General features: G+C 39.7%; 1 protein-coding gene across 6 annotated transcripts in view; it reads left to right on the top strand.

The window, feature by feature from the left end:
- The window catches only part of CARMIL1 (capping protein regulator and myosin 1 linker 1), a 332,859-nt gene that overhangs the window by 122,104 nt on the left and 195,645 nt on the right, over positions 1-15,110 (top strand). The window lies entirely within an intron of this gene.

Genomic DNA, 15,110 nt, shown 5'->3' with positions numbered 1-15,110 from the left:
ACTCATGACCACAGAATGTGAGCTCAGATCTAGAGGGATGCAGAGGTCATATAGGCTCCTAAGCTGAATATGGGCCCCAGATCACATCAAATCGATGGGGTTTACAGTCAACAATAAATATGCTGTTTTTAACATTATTTTTTTTTCTTTACCATGCCCTTTCTTTATGCCTTTGTTTTAAAATTGGTTTCCTTATATTTCAACTATTGATTGTCACTAAAATAATTTCTTTGTAGGAATTTCTTTCACGAGTACTCCAACCTACCCATGATAGATTGTTTAGTTCTGTGGATTTAACTCTGTTGCCCTGTTGGCACAATCAAGGGTAGACTAGAAAGACCAAAGATATCTGAAACCATTCATTATGGTAGATTTGGTATTTCCTGTCCCTATTGCTAAAAATGACATTCCCAGCCAGTGGGAGCTTGATCCCCATCTCTCTGTAGTGAATTAGTGTGTGAAAAACTTCTTTGAACACAGTAGGCAAAAGGAAGGACTGTCAGCCCTTGGTACTTCTACACTTTTCTGTTTCTTGTTCTGTTTCTATTTGCTTTGATAAATGACTTGAGAATGAACTAGTAGACCTGCTTGAAGTGAGTCAAGGTGAGCTACAAGCAACAGATTTTTGGGTACTTTCCTTATAAGATGTTCAGTAGGAAGAATGTGTCAATTATATAATAGATAACAGGAAATAACAGGTGAAACTGAATATTATACTTAGAAAAGATTTCACAGTTAGGAAGGAGGTGAGGAGCAGTAAACTTGTTGAATTATTTACTCAATTTGAGTACCATTTTGGGCCCTATGCTGGAAAAAAAGTAAGGTAGAGGTAGGCCCTGCTCTCTAGTGCCTGGAATAGATAATGAGTAGGTAATTTCATCAATCATTAAAATTATGACAGGCAAGGAATTGAATAAATGCTATGAGTATCTATGATGCCCTTAATTGGGATGTCTGCTATAGTTAAGACTTCTTTTTAGGAAGTTTCTTAAGTTGGGATCTTAAGGATGAGTGGGATTGAACCAGGTGAAGGTAAAGAAATAGAGCATTTGAAGCAGAGCCCATAACCAGTGCTGTCTGTATGGGATCACCATCAGAAGGCCACTATGACTGGGACATTATGACAGCACGATGAGAGGTGTAATGGGGAGGGAGTCAAGTGAGACTGCAGATGAAGGCAGGGATCAGTGTAGTCAAGCAACAGTGCAAAGCTTAAGCAGAGATGTGATTAAAAAAAATGCTTGAGGGAGTCGGGCGGTAGCATATTGGGTTAAGTGCACATGGAGTGAAGCACAAGGACTGGCTTAAGGATCCCTGTTAGAGCTCCTGGCTTCCCACCTGCAGGGGAGTCACTTCACAAGCAGTGAAGCAGGTCTGCAGGTATCTATCTGTCTTTTCTCTCTCCCTCTCTGCCTTCCCCATCTCTCTCCATTTCTCTCTGTACTATCCAACAACAATGACATCAACAACAACAACAACAATAAAACAAGGGCAACAAAAGGGAATAAATAAATAAATTTTTGAAATAAATAAAAAAAAACCCTCCTTACTGAAACATATGTTTATCTATGGGGGGGTAGTCATTTATTCCAGTTCACAGAATTGGTCATGCACTTGAGAGTACAGTCATGTGAGTTGACTTTAAGATAAAAAAAGAAAAAAATATGCTTGGGTTTTCACTGACAGGAATCCACTGAGGGACTGCATGGGTGCAGAACAGACTTTCACATCACTCTGGCTTAGACATAAAAGAAGGATGATCTTTAAGCCCAAATGTAACCTAACTAGTTAACCAGGAGTATGATCCTGGTCATCATCCTGCAGGAGAGGTTCTGATCTGAGGGGAATGCAGTCGATCACATAAATTTTCTACTCCCTTTCCGTCAGAATAGAGAGGAACACTTTTAGAATTAAGAGGAAAAAGCATACTGGTTAGATGCGTACTGTTTGCACAATATGGTAACCTCTACCTGAGAGGACCTGCATTATGACATTGTTTTAACTCTTTCAGGATCCAAATAGAGTCCTTCAAATACCTTTCTACTGACTAGAACTCCAAACTCCTAATTAATAGAACTGGCTAACACAGGACTACTGCATACCAAATCCTTCCTTAATCCATAGACAACCATTTCATTACCATGATAAAAACATGCCATGTTAATCTTTTTTAATGCATGTAACGTGTTTATGGTGCTCATTGTATGTTCTTCAGCTGTGCACACTTACCAACCCCTCCCCATAAATATGCAGCTCTTTTCCTGCAAAATCCCCAGATGCATTTAGACTGTCATAGCATCCTAACTCTACTCACATAAAACTATAACATCTCCCACTTTTTCAAAGTTTGCCCTATAGCCTATGTTGGCCAGACTTGATTACCAGTTTTTAAGTTGCTTCTTGTCAATAGAACCCATATTTTCTTTAAAAGAAAAAAATTAAAAAAAACATGTTCAGAATTCTATGCAGACAGTTGTTTTGGTGAGACAAGAGGAAATCTATCAGGAGGCTAGTGTGAATGGTGCAGGACAAAGATGATGGTGCTGGAATGAAGTCATGGTAGTGACGATGGAGAGAAATGAATGAATTTAAAGAGTTGTTTGGAGGCCAGGTGGTGGCACACCTAGTTGAGTGCACATTCCAGTGTGTAAGGACCTAGCTTGGAGCCCCCAGTTGCCACCTTCAGAGAGAAAGCTTCATTATTGGTGAAGCAGTGTCTCTCTGTCTCTCTCCCTCTCACCCCCTTCCTCTCGATTTCTGGCTGTCTCTATCCGATAAATAAATAAAGATAATAATGAAAAAAATTAAAATAGCATTGTTTGAACTGCATTAGATAAATTGGAAAGTGAAGGGTTTAATGCTACGCAGATCATCATATTTATCATTGAGAGCAAACTCTTAGAGAAGATTCTGGAAGAAAGAGCAAGAGTTTAGTTGCAGACAATATTATTAAGTTTAAGGAATAGAGAGTTGTCCAAGAGGATTTAAATTACTTTATTTGATGATCCAAGAGAGGTCTGGGCTATGCATAAACTTGGAAGTCAGTCTGTGACCTACAGAAATCATGGGAAATGATGGTGTTAGCAGGGGATGGGAGAAAAACCATGTAATTAATGAAGAATGACCAGAGAAGTGAGTGAAAAACATGTGGAAGAAAATACCAAATACAAAGAACTGGGCCAGTGCTCAAGAGAGAAACACTGGACTGGTGGAAAAGTCATGATGTACTTTTCTTTTCTTTCTTTTTTTCCCCCCCTCCAGGGTTATTGCTGGGCTCGGTGCCTGCACCATGAATCCACCGCTCCTGGAGGCCATTTTCCCCCCTTTTTGTTGCCTTTGTTGTTGCAGCCTCATTGTGGTTCTTATTGTTGCCATTGCTGATGTCGTTCGCAGTTGGATATGACAGAGAGAAATGGAGAGAGGAGGGGAAGACAGAGAGGGGGAGAAAAAGATAGACACCTGCAGACCTGCTTCACCGCCAGTGAAGCGACGCCCCTGCAGGTGGGGAGCCAGGGGCTGGAACCGGGATCCTTACACAGGTCCCTGGGCTTTGCGCCACATGCGCTTAATCCACTGCGCCACCGCCCAACCCCCCATGATGTATTTTTCTGTGCCATGACTTCTCTGACAACCCAGCAATTTAGCTGGAACCAATGCCAGTTGCAATCTTGTTAGAAAATGCTGAAAACCACATAGGACGTAGCAACAAAGAGGTGATTGGGACTTCAGCAGGAACAATTTTCATGAGGCTGTGAGGACAGAAGGCAATTTTGAAAGAGAAAAGGAGTGAATTTCAGACAGGAAAAATAAATGACACGAAGTGCAGGCAGATCTTTTTTTTTTTTTTTTTTAAGTTAGAAATAGCCACATGAAATATGTAGAATCCAGAATCTGGCTGTAGATTTTGGTATATCTCTCTCTCTCTCTTCCTCTCTCTCTATTCAGATAATATTTAGATATCTGTTAGTAAGTTAGGGTTCCTCCAAAGTGACCAGAATGAAATCTATAGCCTAGGTGAAAAGGAAGCCATGGACACCTATCTCCAGATTTAATGAGGAGGAAGAGGGAGAAGAGGACAAATGTGACAAGTCATTTTGTTGTGGAGGTTTGGAGTGTGTGTGTGTGTGTGTGTGTGTGTGTGTGTGTGTGTGTGTGTGTGTGTGTGTGAAGGGCAAGAAACAGTGCAGTAGAGAGCTGCTTGAGGGAACAAGATGTAAGTGCTTCTCTAGCTGTAACCTGTGTATAAACCACTGGGGATCCTATTAAAAGTGCAGGTTCTGATGCAGCAGGTCTGGGGTGCAGCATGGGAGCATGCATTTCTAAAAGCTCCCAAGGGATGCCAGCCAATCCACTTTGAGGAGAAATTAGAATTTTGTAGAGAATGACATGCCTAAATTGGAAATTCTATACAAGGAACAGATTTAAGTTATACATAACATAACCCTGGATATGATCAAGAGGACCAAGAGGTCAAAAATATTGCAAAATAAAATCAAAGGCAGAGATAAATTAGACAAATATCATGTTACCTTATTGTTGTCTTATAAGTTTTGCATTGCATATAAATTTGGAATTATGTATACCTAAAACCACTGCAGTATCATACCAAATGTTGTTGTGCGGGCCACGGAGAAGAGAGGAGGTCCGGAGCGAAGAGGGAACACAAATCTTTATTTGCGCTGGCACCTCAGAGTTGGGTGCTAGAGAAGCAGGTTGGGCCACGTGGAGGTAGCAAAAATGGCCGCCTCACGCAGTAACCTTTCCTGCGTCTGAACACTGAAGTGAAGCGCTGGTAAGAGAGCGAGGTGCGGAAGAAGAAGGGCTTTTATAGGAGCAGCTTTCGCGAGAATGGGAAGGGGGAGGAGTAACCATAGCACTCTAGGATAGGATAATAGCTCTCGTGAGAATGGGAAGGGGGAGGAGTGACCAAAGCACTCCAAATAGACAATGAATGCCCTGAGGGCACAACATGGCTGAAACAGGTACTTCGAGAATGTCCCAACTCTTGTGGGAACTAGCAGTAGCCTGAGGGGACAACATGGCAGATGTGACTGCATCTGCACAATTTGCCAGCAACCACCCATATGTCCCTCAACAAAAACTTTAAAAAAATTATTTATTTATTCCCTTTTGTCCCCCTTGTTTTTTTTTATTGTTGTAGTTATTATTGTTGTTGTTATTGATGTCATTGTTGTTGGATAGGACAGAGAGAAATCGAGAGGGGAGGAAAGACAGAGGGGGAGAGAAAGATAGACACCTGCAGACCTGCTTCACCGCCTGTGAAGCGACTCCTCTACAGGTGGGGAGCATTGAGCTGGAACCGGGATCCTTATGCCGGTCCTTGTGCTTAGCACCACGTGCACTTAACCCACTGTGCTATTGCCCGACTCCCCAATAAAAACTTTTTAAGGAAAAAGAGTGAGAAGGCCACCTGATCATTGACTGTCTCAAGATAAATGACAGTACTACTGACACTTGGCAACACTGCTCTGAGACTTGGTATATATTAATTATACTGTGTAATTCCTAAGGCAATACCCAATGTTGTAGTACTGTGATCACTTAAAGTACAATTGAGGAAAGTGAGGCATAAATAGGCCTTTCCTCATTCATTCATGCTTGTAGTGGTGGAGTCAGAATTCAAACTGGGGTAGTAACTTCTACTATCCTCTAGTACACCTCTAGTCCTTTTGTGAATGGCTTCATTACTGGTCTCCAGTGACTAGAGGTGGCATATAAGAGATTTTGTGCCAGGTGTTAGCATCGTCTGTGAATAAAATTGAGTGTTTAAGAGAGTCATACTAGTTATCCCATGCAATCTTCAGACCTTCACTTCAGAGGCTGCATTTTGACCATTTTTCATAGCCATGAAAAATAAGAGTGTGTCATTGATAACTGAATCAGTTGGAAAGCAAATTCAAATTGATCTGAGTTAAGAATCCATCATATATATATATATATTAGGTTTCACTATCTCACCATACAAGAATGGAAATCGTCTTCTACTTCTGGACTTGACTCTAACTAGCAAGTTTGCACATGTTCTTCAGGTCTCAGGTTTTTAATACTTACGGATCACCTTCAGAGCTAACTTTATCTGTATGCGAGCAGTTACAATGAGTTTTTGTTGTTGTTGTTGTTGTTGTTCTATTAGTATTTACTATAGGCTCAGTGTTTGGTAGGTTATCTTGAATTCTTTCACAGGAATAACTTTGGGATAAGGATATGGGGCCTGAGGATTTAATACCTCTCAGCTCTCAGAATAGCAAAGCTGACATTTCTCCTGAGGTTTATATAATTCTAAAATTCATGTTCTTATACACCATGCTGTCTCAGTCTCTTTATTGGCCTTATGGTGGATTGTGCTTGCAAGTACAGATGACACCATAGACCAATCTATAAAACTTTTGTAATCTGCACCCAGAGGAAAACTTTTTTAAATTGATTTGAGAAACACCCGCTCCATATGTGTATGCACATACAAATGCACACATGTATACACTGTACACACTCATATCTGTGGAATAAAACTTTTGTGGACTAGTCTGTATTACTTCTACTTGCAGTGCACTAGATTTGCTTTTCATTTGGGCCTAATTTTATTAAGATACTTGTTAAAATCTGCTGACTTGATCTGATCACCTATGGTCTATAGCACTCAGTTTGAAAGTTGTATGCATGTCTGATTTTATCAATGTAATCTCTCCAACTCTCCCTTTTCTCTCCTCTCCTTATTTCTCTCTCTTTGAATTTAATTGGGTTCTGATCACTTATGTAACACAATTAGATCTAAGTCACCGCTACTGTTTGGCAACTAGTCTTCTGCAGAGTAGAAGGATATCTCGTTAATTTCCTTTGAGAGCATGAAGTGTTTGCTTTTTTTCATTTGACAAAAATGCTGACTTGACAAAAGAGGTGAATAAGGAATGCCATTTGTGAGTCCTTGGCTAGAGAAGAGGAAGTAAGGTTAGGAAACAATAAGCTGACTAGTGATATGTAAGTTGGGGAAGCATTGCTGTGATTGAATTCGAGTAGACCAGGTAGATTGACTTTCTGCAACTCTATGATGTAGCCAGTGTTAGTAATTATTATCATTACACAATGTGTAATGATATGTGTCTGTTAGATTTCTTTTGGTGCCAGGTCTTGCAAGTACTTCACGTATGTTCTCTCATTAGGTGATATCATGTCTCTTAAGTTTTTGATACGAGTCTTCTGAGATACAAAAAAGCTAAGTAATTTGTTCAAGGTCACAGTTTGCTATGAATATTCTAGTGGGAGTTCATAGCCAGTTTCTCTGCCTCTGCAACCCATGCTCTTTGTCAACAAGCCATAACTGTCACATGTCTTTTCCTTTCATGTGATGCTGTGCCAGCGTGTGTTGAATGCTAAACTAGGACAGGGGATTGAATTTTGAGAAGGGTTCATTTGCTTCTCAGGGGTGGCCAGAACAGACACCATTCTAGGAATTACAGTCATGCCAGCATTGTACTTTAAAAATGTGTGGTTATAGTCAAATCAAAGTAGCTGACTCTAGAATTGTGTTTCAGCTGGAGTTTTGAAAAGATAATGTTATTCAGGGCTGGAGCAGTAACTAAACCCCTTATGGGACACACTTCCATGCCCTGAAGCTTTGGGGCTCCAGGTTTATTATCTGACACCATCATAACCGAACTGAACAATACTTTGAAGCAAAAAAGAAGAAAAGAAAAAGAAAAATCTAATATGCAATAACATTAAGAAGAACTTATGCTAGTTTGAAGTAGCTGGATGGTCATCTGAGAGGAAAAATTAGATACTGTTCCCCACCCCCTCCCATGCTTGGATAATACCAAAGAACTTGTAATAGTGGAACAGCAGAAAGAATGACATTATTGTGTTTGACAAGCTGTACTAAATATTGCATTTCTGCATAACACCATATACAAGCAGGCGAAAAGAAATGGATATGCACAGGCAGTAGATTACAAAGACTACCCCTGAATTTAGACATCTGAGGAAAAAAATGAACTCCAGTGGCCTCCTCCCCCCACCCCCCATGGAGAAAGCATCTGTTCTAGGGAGCAGGAACCCAAGAAGGAATTAACTGCCTTCATAAAAATATCTACTGGGAACTCACCATTCCTATCAGCCCAAACAACGGAGTCTTAGAACTGGGAGAACCTCACTGTGGACCTAAGTCATCAATCTAGACTACAGGGAGATAAAGTATAATTACCTTATTTTAAGTTTGAGTATATCACTTCAGAGAAATTGTAAATTATTTGGAGTTTGAGTTTAAATTTGAGCTATATTTGAGTAGCTCTCTTTTTAGTGTAACATTGTAGTTAGCTGTATTTTTTAAATTCTTTTAAAAAAATTTTTTTATTTTTATTTTACTTACTGGATAGAGACAGCCAGAAATCGAGAGGAAAGGTGGTGACAGAGAGGGAGAGAGACAGAGAGATACCTGCAACACTGCTTCACCACTTACAAAGCATTCCCCTGCAGGTGGGGACCGGGGGCTTGAACCTGGGTCCTTGTGCACTGTAATATGTGTGCTCAACCAGGTGTGTCAGCACTCAGCCCCCAGTTAGTTGTGTTTTCTTAAAAAAATATTTATAAAGTAAAAATATCAACAAGACCATAGGATAAGAGGAGTACAATTCCCACTACCAGAGTTCCATATCCTATCCCCTCCCTTGAAAGCTTTCCTATTCTTTATCCTTCTAAGAGTATGGACCCAGGATTATTAGTAATTTTATTATAATATTGAACTGTAAATAATAATGGCAAGTACTGCATAGCACTTTTAATGTCAGCTCTCTTCTGAGCACTTTGTAGATAACTGATTTAACCTTCATGACTCCATGAAGTGTAGTTACAATTTTTGTTCCCATTTTACTGAAGAAGAAGCAGAACTACAGGGATGCCCCAAGTCAGAGAGAAAATAATGAAGCCATGACTGAAGCCCAGATTGCCGGACCCCAGGGTCTATTCTTTAAACCACTTGGCCAGGGGTTGGGATCATTTCTCGTAGTACATATTTTCATATCTACTATAAGGTAGTAAATATTTTAGACTTTATGGAGCTTTAGAATCTTTTTGTTGCATCTACTCAGCCCTGCTTTTGTGGTATAAAGGCAGCCAGACATCATGCCTCATACAAACTGATATAACTATGTCCCAGCAAAACTTTATTGATAAGAACAAGTGGTGAAGACTGAACTTGGCCCAAAGGCTGTCACTTTCATACCTACAAAAGATGGTACAGCTTTGCCACCTATTAATGGTAGTTGAACAGCTATGTTGGAGGTCTGTGAGTTGCAATTTTACAATGAATTTGGGACTAGAAAATGCATTAACATGACATATGATGTTATATCTCTTTTGAATGAACTATCATTCTGCCTTAATGGGTGACTAGGATGGTCAGCATAGCTGTGTACACTGGGATGTTATGAGATTCAGAGCCAGGAAAGACATTTTCTTCTTCAACTTGCTGGGTGACCTTGCATAAGCTCTTTTGTATCTATTACTCATAACTTTCCTCAGTGGTTATAATATAGCCTTGCCTTTAAGGCAGGAAGAAGCAGGAGGCAGGGTTATATTCTGTGTCTTGGATTAATGAGGTCTTGCCTGCAGTGCACTTGGAGCTGGTAGTTTGCATGAAGGGACAAGTATTAAATGGCATCCATCATTTAGTTTGCCTGCAAATTAGAGAGCACATGGGGGAGGGGTGTCTAAGAGCATTTGTTAGCCCAACTTTAAAGAAAAAAACTCTCCTGGTAATCTTCATGAGAGAATGTAGACTTAGGGGTCGTGCATTTATGGATTGCGTGCACAGTGGTAGGCTTTAGGCAACGAAGTTATTCAAGGAAGTGAAACATTTATTTCAGGCTTTAATAAGTGTGCAGTGAGAGGGCTGCTTAGCCAACCTCATTATATATATCTCTATATGAAAATTTAGGCTTCTCTGTGAGGCTGTGAATCTTGGCAGGATGGAGGGCTTTTTTTTTTTTTTTTCCTTCCCTTCTTTATAAATGTTTCCACATGAAAATTTGAAGTTAAAAGTTGAACAGAGAAGCCTCTGAGGAAACCAGGCTGCTGTTTGCATTTCAATGAATGGGGAAGGAAATTCATTATAGAGGTTGTAAATGTGGCTTGCATGTTAAACCCCTTATGGAAGTACAGGCCTTCTGGGAGGAATTAGAAGGGAAGTTTTAGCTTGCCCTTTGTGATTAAGTTTCTTTAGCTAAGCATATATTGCTTTCTCTGGTCTCTTCTCTCTTTCTTCCTACCCATCCCCTACCCCACCTCCCTTTAACATTGCAAAAAAATTCTCCTTTAAGATAAAAAATATCTATTGAAGTAAGAGTTTCAGCCTGTGAGATAACTCAGAATGTGTTTAGTTGACAAACTATCAAAATCCAATAGGTATTTATTTGTTTGTTTGCTCAGTTCAGGTTTATGATGGTGCTGGGGAATGAATTTGGGACCTTTGATGCCTCAGCTATGAAAAGTCTTGTAACCGCTATGCTGTCTGGATTTTTATGTGTCCCCAGCACATAAAAATCCAGTGGGGTTTTTTGACTTATTCTTACCACTGGAATCTAAGATGTAATTTGTAGTATATCAATCATACTGACATATAAGCAGTGTTTGGTCAAGACTTCCTAGGTGCTGAATGAGGAATTTTTCTACATTTATATCTTACTCATATTAACAGTATTAGTATTGCAGTAGAATATTCTTCTTTTTTTTACAGATAAATAAACTGTGGCATGGAAAAGTTAACTCTTTTTTAAAAATTTTATTTATTTATGAGAAAGATAGGGGGAGAAAGAACCAGACATTGCTCTGGCACATGTGCTGCCAGGGATCGAACTCGGGACCTCATGGTTGAGAGTCCAAAGCTTTATCACTATGCCACCTCTTGGACCACAAAGTTAACTCTTAAAAGGGTTAAATTGCTGGGACATGGCAGAGTCAGCATTTTAATTACTCATTTCAAAAGCCAAGGAAGTAGGCTAGTGAACAATTTTGATTCCTAGGATACAGGCCTTTTAGAGTTAAGCTGAAAGTTTTCTGGGCAAGTTGGAAGATTTGGCTTTTTTTTTTTTTTTTTTTTTTAATTTACCAGAGCATTGCTCAGCTCTGGATTATGGTGGTGTGGGGGATTAAATCTGGGACTTTGGAGCCTCAGGCATGAGTCTCTTTGCATAACCATTATACTATTTGCACTCACCTGAAAATTTCACTATCCTTCAAGCATGCTCCTTGCTATTCCTAGCAAATTCCCATTCAACCAATAGAAGCCATTATTTATGTGTACATTAAGAACTCTTAAGGTTACAACTCCTAGGATAGTTCTGGAGTCATATAGAGAAAGTGGACAACTAAGTTCATTAGAATTCACAGCATTAATGTAGTACTAGTTATATATATTCAACTTGTGTTATAGACCCAAAGGCACAATTTTAGGAACAGTAGCATTTGTGATTTTTTTTTTCCCCTCTAGGGTTATTGCTGGGCTCGGTGCTTGCACCGTGAATCCACCACTCCTGGAGGCTATTTTTCCCCACTTTGTTGCCCTTGTTGTAGCCTCATGGTGGTTATTATTATTGCCATTGTTGATGTTGTTCATTCTTGGATAGGACAGAGAGAAATGGAGAGAGGAGGGGAAGACAGAGAGGGGGAGAGAAAGACAGACACCTGCAGACCTGCTTCACCACCTGTGAAGCGACTCCCCTGCAGGTGGGGAGCCGGGGGCTCGAACCGGGATGCTTATGCTGGTCCCTGCACTTTGCGCCACATGCGCTCAACCCACTGTTCCACCGCCCAAGCCCCGCATTTGTGATTTTTTAATACAGTAGACATGGTCTTGGCAAAAGCCAAGTCAACCTTGGAAATTTCTACTCAATCCACTCCTTTCCCTTCCACAAGCTCTAAGAATAGCCTTGTGCCTCTGGAGGCCCTAGCTAATCACCAGAAATGGCGTTGCCAGCACAAAGCTGTTTCCTTCAAAGCCTGGTCTCACCAGCCTCTGTTCAACTTCCTGAAGGACACTATGTACTTATAATATTTTTAAAATATTTAGAAGAAGGGGAGTTGACACACAGGGGCATGGATTGTGTATTGTGTAGTTGCCAATGTGAAGTAGTGATTGTTAGAACCTCATGTGTGTGTGTATATATATAGTCAAGGTATTGATTCCTTTTTTTAAAAAATATATACAGACCCAGTTAAAATTCTTATAACTAACAGAAATTCCCTGTGGTAATTGTTCATCTTAGGACCGGTCAAGAGAAGACAGGCAGAAGTCAGGTGATGCTTCACCTTCTTGTGGAAGCCATTATTCCACAAAGTGTCACACTTGTAAAAGGAAAGAATGTCTAGCCTTTGCCTTGTGTATGCAATTACTGTAATCTGTCACGTGATAGAGTTTAAAGACTTATTAACTAGATTCATACAGGAGACTTCATGATCACTTAATTACTGATGGAATATTCTGTATAGTAATGTGGAAGAGTGTCTTGTCACTTTTATGTTTTGTTCAAGCTTCTTTGACTGAATTTCATGTTACAAATTAAATATGCTTCTGTAATTGGCATAAATAATATACCAGCACTGAAGTGTCTAATGTAGAGAAAACTGTCGGAATTTAAAGGTAACTTGAAGAGATAGGAGAGGGAAGGTGTTAGAGGAAAAAACAGAGAATAAGATGGGTGAACATGGGCTTGTGTCAAACAGAAGAGAGTCAGGGGCAAAGAAAATTGGGTAGCAGGAGAGGAAAGACTATGTTAGAAGGATACACATTGAATTGTGGAGAAATAACAAAACAGACACAAAGAGATAATAAATGATCAGAGAGAGGCACAGGTGGACGGATAGGCAGACCAGCAGGGACTAATCCTTTTATTATGGTAGTCATCATCTTCCATCCTATCTATCTGTCTTATCATTTTCACTTGCATGCCTTTTTTCAGTTTTTAAAGTTCTGTCATGTGTATTAAAGTTGTGTCATGTATGCAGATAATTGAGGACACTGTTTCATGGCAAGGAGAAGTTTCAAGTCAAGGAAATAATTGAGTGCACAATCTCCAGAGCACCAATCTGGGTTTTAAATCCTAGCTGTGCTACCTGCTTTAGGACAGCTGGGACAGTTTATATAATTTGTATGTTCCTTAGTTTCTACTTCTCATCAAAATGGGGATTAATAGTGTCTTCCCCAGAAAGTGCTGTGAGCATTAAAGCAGGTAATGTTAAGAAGTAGCTGGCTATGATTACTGCTGTGCTTGCAAAATAAGCCTGGATGTTAGAGGACCATTTCTCCTTTAAGGAATATCCACAGAGGCTCAGTGGAATTTTCTGAATGCTTAAGAGGCCATTCTCTGTGGGGTTTTTGGCATTGAAGTTTATTGCTAATCTGAGAAGGAGTGGAAGATTATAGACTGAGTGGGTAAGGTGCTGTAGCTTCTAATTCCAGGTTGGACATGAAGTAGCTGTGAGTTGATAAAATTCTCTGATAAAGTAATCTGGATAAAATTCCAGATTATAAACTAAGGGGGTTTCAGATCTTTAATCAGAGTCCTCTCTGGAATGTGAATTTTATGATTTGATCATTATTTAACTTCTATGCAGAGGCTTTACATTCTTGGAAAGATGGAACTTTTAACATACAAGTACTTCTGGTGGAGGGATATATCTGTAAAAAATGTTAAGAGGGAAATACTGACAATGGGAAATCTATTTTCCTTGGGATCATGCTTGTGATCCTGATCCAGGGTGTCAGTATCTTTTTTTTTTTTCTTCTCTTCTTCTTGTCACCCTAGAAGGGAACATTGCTTGGAAGCCTTGCATCTGTTTGCAGATGCACGTGCGTGCGTGCGTGTGTGCGTGTTAAATTCAAGTAGAGGGCTCGGGAAATCCTGTGGTACAAGGACTAAAATCATAACAAGTGTTGGTTGAATCGAACAGTTGATAGAATCTGTTTTTTTGCTTATACTTACCCATCCTTTTTCTTGTAGTTATAGTAAACTTTGATTTGTTACTTACAGAAGAATGAAATCATGATGTAACTGACAAGTTTGTATGGGGGGAAAAAAAGAGATTATCCCGTGAAAAGATGAAGAATTCATTAGTGTTATGTGAAGTGTATTTGCTTTATTGCTGTCTGGGAGATCACAGTCCCCTCCTCAACTCCCCATCTTCACTCCTACCTCACAGCTTCCTTTGTATAAAGTATAATTCACTAGTTGAAGTAAAAATGAATTTGGTAGATTGTGAATTTGTGCAGGGAAGGGTTGCTGATACCCTATACATACTAATAGGTCTTTCTGGGAGCACAGCATTTGGCTCCATGTTTGGCTTTTTATTTTTTGTACAACTGGTAATGACTGGTTGTGAGTTTGACCATGCCACTCTTGGAGTTCAGGGTGTGTATTGCTTGTAGAACTGCTGCTGCAAAGCCAGTGATAGATGCTGTTATTATTTTGTCTTTTTTTTTTTGTCATAAAAGTGAAAATCCAGGAGTCTGTTAGCGCAGTGGGTTAAGTGCAGGTGGTGCAAAGCGCAAGTACCAGCTTAAGGATCCCGGTTCAAGCCCCCAGCTCCCCACCTGTGGGTCTGCACGTGCTTGTCTTTCTCTCCTTCACTCTGTCTTCCCTTCCTCTCTCCATTTCTCTCTGTCCTATCCAACAACAATGACATCAATAATAACTACAACAATAAAACAACAAGGGCAACAAAAGGGAATCAATAATAAATATAAATACAAAAAAAATAAATCTTTTTTAAAAAAGTGAAAATCCAAGGCCTGGCAAGATAGTTCACCTGGTGTTAACAATTCAAATGACTTTAGTTCATTTGCATTCACCAGGTCTCCTGCTTTAGGCAATGAGATGGGGGGTGGTTATATAGATGACAGGTTCATATATAATATGGATGTTTGCATATATACATTTATTGTCATAGCTTAGCACTGAAATTTAAACTTAAATATATGTTCTTTCTATAACTAAGAAAGACAGCCGAGAGCAAAATTAGGGATGACTTCTTAGAAGAAAAGCCTGACTTGATGCAGATAGATATGCAAATGTTATCAGGTAGTAGACAGAAAATTGATAAGT

The sequence above is a fragment of the Erinaceus europaeus genome, chromosome 4, assembly GCF_950295315.1.
Source record: "Erinaceus europaeus chromosome 4, mEriEur2.1, whole genome shotgun sequence".
Lineage (NCBI taxonomy): Eukaryota > Metazoa > Chordata > Mammalia > Eulipotyphla > Erinaceidae > Erinaceus > Erinaceus europaeus.
The sequence above is the reverse complement of the archived record's forward strand: the minus strand, read 5'-3'. Positions and strand labels throughout refer to the sequence as shown.